The sequence below is a fragment of the Etheostoma spectabile genome, chromosome 8, assembly GCF_008692095.1.
Source record: "Etheostoma spectabile isolate EspeVRDwgs_2016 chromosome 8, UIUC_Espe_1.0, whole genome shotgun sequence".
NCBI lineage: Eukaryota > Metazoa > Chordata > Actinopteri > Perciformes > Percidae > Etheostoma > Etheostoma spectabile.
In genome coordinates, this window is record NC_045740.1 from 24,279,722 (window position 1) to 24,285,295 (window position 5,574).

At 42.6% G+C, this 5,574-nt stretch overlaps 1 protein-coding gene across 2 annotated transcripts in view; it reads right to left on the minus strand.

Annotated features, from left to right (window-relative positions):
- Positions 1 to 5,141, minus strand: part of mbtps1 (membrane-bound transcription factor peptidase, site 1) — a 38,679-nt gene extending 33,538 nt beyond the window's left edge. For both annotated transcript variants that reach the window (XR_004333147.1, XM_032524139.1), the window contains exon 1: positions 4,922 to 5,141. The gene's annotated coding sequence lies outside the window, so the exon portion shown is untranslated. The remainder of the gene's footprint in view (positions 1 to 4,921) is intronic.
- Between the last annotated feature and the right edge of the window lie 433 nt (positions 5,142 to 5,574).

Here is a 5,574-nt window from a genome sequence, read left to right on the forward strand (position 1 = left end):
CAGTCTCAAAGAAAACCATTAGTAACACGCCGTCATGGATTAAAATCCTGCAGCGCACGCAAGGTCCCCCTGCTCAGGCCAGCGCATGTCTGAAGTCTGCCAATGACCATCTGGATGATCCAGTGGAGGAATGGGGAAGGTCATGTGGTCTGATGAGACAGACAGAGCTTTTTGGTCTAAACTCCATTCGCTGTGTTTGGAGGAAGAAGAAGGATGAGTACAACCCCAAGAACACCATCCCGATGGCACGGTGTTGAGGGGAGGATGGATGGGGCCATGTATAGCGAGCTCTTGGCCAACAACCTCCTTCCCTCAGTAAGAGCATTGAAGATGGGTCGTGGCTGGGTATTCCAGCATGACATCTATCTCTCTCCCTCTCTCTCTATCTATCCATCTGTCTATCTGTCTGTCTGTACAGCTTAATTGTTATTAACCAAAACCTACACTGTCGTTCCTTGCCCTTAGGTCTATCTGTCCATCAACATTTTATGAAAATCTTTTCATGACATTTGAGATCTTTTGCCTACAAACCAAATTGAGGCAAAAACATCACCTTTGTTGCAGAGATAACACATTTGTGTGTTATTACACCTTCAACGCCAGTGTTTAGGTGTTTCCATTTCTATCCCCTTAGTGTTCGGAGAAAGGAGTGTTTCCTCTGCTCTGCCAAGTGGAAGAAACAGAGGTGTTGTATGTTGTATGAACCACTCCTCCCTCTTTAAGCCACTCAAAGAGTGTGTGTTGCCCTCAGGGAACAACACTGGTTCTAGAGAGAGCACGTATAATCGGACAATACAAAGATTTAGTAGGGAGTGGAAAGTGGTTCAGGGAGTAGAGGCCAGGGCGAGAACACGCAGAGCAGACAGCCGCTGTGGTGCTGCTTTTTTCACAATAAATTATTAATTTTTAGATTCAAAAGGTCTATTGCATTTACAATATTCATTGGCAGCCCTAGTACAGAGGACATGGCTTACTGAGTTATACAGAAGCAGCAAACAACACTCAGCCGCAGGTCAGTGAAGAAACTTAACACTAACGGATAACTATGAGCTGCTTAAAAACAAACTCATCAAAAACCTCATGCTGAAACGAAACCCATCCGGGTAGGCGTACACATATCGCACACGCACTATGGATAGACAAAAACACCAACCAGCACAAAAAGAATCAGCCAGGGTGCCTCAAATGACCTGGAACATTTGCCAAGCTCAACACCAGAGCTCATGAGAACCAGCTCTGGGCTGAATAAGAGTCCAGCCCAGGTTACATAAGAGGACCTCCCTTCCTGCAGAGCCTGGAACTGCCTCCTGCCTTACACCAGAGGGACACACAGAGGATGGGCTTTCAGGTCTTGTAGTACTGTATACCAGGGGTGGGAATCTCTGGGCACCTCTTGATTCTGATTCAGAGGCCAACGATTCCATTAGAAACCCCATCTCCATGCCACAATTATTTATGCACATTTCCATGAATGATTTATAAAAATGCAGATATAAATCTGAGTTTGTTAGATTTTGACACATGCAGTATTTGTCACACACACAAGTTTTAATGAAATTGTTTGTCTACTTGGGTTTTTATTTTGTAGTCATTCCATGCTGAAGCCTTAAGGAATCTTGTGAAAGTCACCTTCTCTCACAGTAATCTTCCGAGTCTTTCAGTCACTCTGTGTTTTGATATGTACAGTACAGGCCAAAAGTTTGAACACACCTTCTCATTCAATGTGTTTCCTTTATTTTCATGACTATTTACATTGTGGATTATCACTGAAGGCATCAAAACTATGAATGAACACATGTGGAATTATGTACTGTACATGTCTGGAGACTGTAACTTTTAAATAAAAATCAACACATTTGAAAAAAACTAAATTAAAAAAAAAAAGCAAATCGTTCTAGGGAGAATCGCAAGGCATCTAAGAATCGTTTTTCCCCCCACGCCTACAGTATATCAGTACTTGTGTTCTGTTGCTGTTCTTCTTCATCACATACTTTCTTTTACATTTAAGCACCCACCCATCTCCATTAGCCTGTAATGAAAAGAATTCATTCTCTGGAATGATTTGATCGATTAGCATTCACAAAACCTGTGTGCCATGAACCAGCTGCTCTCTGACTGCTCTCTGACTGCTCTCTGACTGCTGAGCTTTACTGCTGCACAGAGCATCTGTGCAACATGTTCCAGAGCTGAGTGTGTCGATATGCAGCAAGCAGTGTGTGTGTGTGTGTGTGTTTGTGTGTTCCTTTAGGCTATTTTATCCAGGCAGGCAGGGCTCTATTGTCAGGCTGTCATTACAAATCAAACACAATCATCAAAGGACAGAAACATGTTAATAACCCCATCAAGTAATATATGTGTGTGCTAACTAACAGCAGCAATTGCTACAGTTTGAGGACAAGAGCAAAAACAAACAGATTTACAGTGTATGGCCCAGTAGTGTTGAAACAAGAGAAGGTTCTGTTCTGGCCCAATGTATGGTGACAATATCTAAACCTGCATTTAACTACTGACTCACATGAGTATAATGGAAAGCTGTCTGGTTGTCCTGTTGATGCCCTTGTCTCCTCTAAGGAGACTGTAACACTAGCAAACATTGGGATACTTAAAAAGGTAAATTGTTATTGTTATTTTTTAACCTTTTTTTCTATGCATTGGTGTTTAAGTGACTAACGTGAACAAGAGTCTTTGAAATGAGTCCAGTATTGAGCGAGAATGCAGTAAGCAGGAGCCGCAAACCGGACTGCAATGTTTTCCTATAGGAAGCACTCGCTTAAGACTGGGCCAATTTCAAAGACTGCTATTCCAATCAGCCACTTTAAAACAAAGTTACCCTTTAAACTACGTTCTAGCTGGCCTTTCAAGTTAAATGTGTGTTAAAGTAGGTGTATTGTGCAACATTATTCAAATCTGTATTATAAAGACGGCAACTTTTTTGAAAATCACAGCCAACAAACAGAGCTCTTAAGTTGTCTGTCTCATAGGTTTTAGCACCAAGTTGCTCATATTATGCATTGAGTTCCCAAGTGCAGAGTGAACTGGCTCGGTCTGGCCAAAATACAGTCAACATGGCTTTTGGCTAAGTGGTGATAACGCTTTTGCAGTCATGTACTAGCACGTGTTTTACAGGAAACACTGGAGCACACAGTAACAAAACTAAGGTTTATATCTGTTCCACTTCCGGGATTGTTCGGACGCCGCAGGAAATTCCACCAAATGCATGTCTTTTTGCCAATGTCTGTTTCCTTCCCCTTTCTTTGTGTCGGAATTTTAAACGCCGGTGCATTCTTGAGGACTATGTTTAACTGCTCCTCAGATCTCTGCAGGGTAAATCCAGACAGCTTGCTAGACTATCTGTCCAATCAGAGCTTTCTGTTGCGCTACTAAAACTTTTGAACGTACACATGTTCCACCAAAACAAGTTCCTTCCTGTGGCTATTTTGCAGCGAGAGGCGGAGCTTAGCCCCGCCTATGACAATTTTGATTGGTTTAAAGAAATGCCAATTAACCAGAGTACGATTTTTCTCCCATCCCAGAAGCTGGTTGGACTAGGCAGACCCTCCGCAGCAGCAGCACCTCGGAGGATGTTCTGGCAAAACGAGACAGGAAATCATGCTACACAATATCCTTATCCTTACTTTTATTGTGTGTGTAGTCACATTGTGTGCTCAACATTAATGATTCATCAGTAGATCAAATCTGCAGATATGGGTCTACACAAGGGATAGACGAGTAGACGATGTCACTAAAAGCCTGGCTGGTCTAGTTTAACAGGAGGAGGCTAAATCACCAGTCCAGGCTCCAGACAGGATCTCTGCCCATGTGAGACAACTATACAGCTAACAACTACTGGTTTAGACCAGGGGCTGTAAAATAGCCCCACTGGCTAGGGTAGGGCTGGGGCTACCTGTGTCAACATAACACCAAGCCACAAACGTGGCATCAATCCTCCAGGCAAATATACATTAGTAGCTAGGAAAACCCCCCCCACCACAATCGGAGGAGAGAGTAGGGATCCCCAGGAGTGATAGCAACACACAAGAAGTGAAGTGGAGTCGGTTCGTCGATGGTTAGCAGAAGGGACTCTTAGAAAAAGTACTTTTAGTAGAACTTTGGTATAATTGTACCAGTTTCCCTGGTCAGACACCCCCTCCCTCCGACAAAAACAATGACACCAAAGCAAGAAAAAAAGTATTAGAAAGATAGACTACAGGAGGAAAAGAGTCGCTGTCTAACGTTACAGTGTTTAATTATTACAATTAAGGGTCCTTGGTTTGCAGGGCACAAAACAGTCTAACTTTCTGCTTTCACTAATGAAACAGACTTCGTTTTGTTCTATGTAACATTAGTGTTCATGGTCAACTCCCTGAGCAAACCAAACACATTACACACGCGTTTGAATGCCTTTAGTTTACATTACATGGTGCATTCAAGGTCTAGTAGTGTAACAAGCATTTAACGTAACATAAGACTTTATTTCAGCGTCGGTAGAGCCATGCAATTAAATACCAATTTAACGTTACTGCTTCCCAACGCGACACATTATTAAAAAAAAATAAGCTAGCTAACTAAACCAAAATGACCAAATAAAGCCATGTAGCCACATATAAATGACGACTTTATCAGCATAAACAAAGCGAGCATCAGAAGACAATGCTGGAGGCTGAGGGTAAGTAAATCTGAGGACAATTAGTATGTCGACAGTAAATAACGTTAACGTTATTTTAAAACCACGAAAGCACGTGCTAATGTCGCGAAAGCTACACTTCACGTTAGCCATCTCAAATAGGTTTTGTAAACAAGACATGCTTTAGGCATTTTTTAGACCCAGCAGTCTTACGCATGTAATAGTAAGAGCGTTAGCTAGCTAGCTTAGTAATATTTTACAGTATCTGCTGGTGGTTTGTGTGTTGATTATACTCACCGAGCTGAACAACGTTTCACACGTCACAGTTTTCTGTATGTATTTTCACGGTCCGCGTATTGATAAGCGGGTAGCTACTCGCTAGATAGTTTATTCTACACCGAACAAAAGCTAGCAGCAAACTCACTAAACCTACAGCCGCAGACCAGACCAAGCACTGACGTCTACTTGTGACGGGATGCCAGGTTTGGTTAACCTATCCTCCTAAACCACCGAGCCCAGTCTGCTCCTCCATACATTTTGGATAATATCGTTAATCGAGTTGGCAGTTTTCCCCGTAATGTGTTCGTAGAAACTGTAACTCAGGTAATTATGTTGACCTTCCTCTGCCTTTCAAAGGCACATTAGAGCACAGTGTGTAAACTAATGCTTTGTACGAAACCTGGCAACCCACCGGGCCTCCAGCTACCACTTTAGTCCAGCCTTCCCGGTCACGCTGCGGTTTTGCCAGCAGTTGGCGCTGTTTACTGTCAGGAAACAGCACTGCAAATACAACGGACACAGCTGCAGTGCATCATTTTAAGCTGGATTTAACATGCTTATTTCACCCATTGTAATGTAAGACACAAACCCAATATATTAATGTACTCACTATCACTAGATTTTGTATGTGGATTGAATTGTATGGCCGGCTGCTCTGCAGCTAGTACTTC